Source organism: Saccostrea cucullata, unplaced genomic scaffold (assembly GCF_032062105.1).
Source record: "Saccostrea cucullata isolate Sc308-1 unplaced genomic scaffold, CSIRO_AGI_Scuc_v1 ctg2026, whole genome shotgun sequence".
Classification (NCBI taxonomy): domain Eukaryota; kingdom Metazoa; phylum Mollusca; class Bivalvia; order Ostreida; family Ostreidae; genus Saccostrea; species Saccostrea cuccullata.
In genome coordinates this window covers 83,925-84,575 of record NW_026938431.1, presented here as the reverse complement: position 1 = coordinate 84,575, position 651 = coordinate 83,925, and positions in this window count along the sequence as shown.

Here is a 651-nt window from a genome sequence, read left to right as displayed (position 1 = left end):
AATGACCTTGGGTCAAAGTCATGACACATCATTAGGTCATGAGCAATCTTTGTGTGAAAAAGGAAGTTACCAAGTTTATCCATAAGAAAGTTATGGACCGGACATGAATTTTGAAATTTTGCTTCCAGTGACCTTGAATTTTCATGAGCAATCTTTGTGTGAAATAGGAACTTATCAAGTTTATCCATAAGAAAGATATGGACCAGACACGAATTATGAAATTTCTTCCAGTGACCTTGAACTTCCCCACATGACTTTGGGTCAAAGTCATGACACATCCTTAGGTCATGAGCAATCTTTGTGTGAAATAGGAACTTACCAAGTTTATCCATAAGAAAGATATGGACCAGACACGAATTATGAAATTTTTCTTCCAGTGACCTTGAACTTCCCCAAATGACCTTGGGTCAAGGTCACACCCTTAGGTCATGAGCAATCTTTCTGTGGAGCAGTAGATTCTAATGTTCCTTTATAAGAAAGAAATGGTCCGCACACGTTTGCTCAGCTAGACAGACAGCTAGATGGACAGACGGACAGCTAGAGAGACGGACAAGCTGATTCCTATATACCCCCCAAAACTTTGTTTGCGGGGGTATAAAAACTTTCACATGATGCTGAAGTGGGGGTATAACTTAGAAATCATTGCACAAC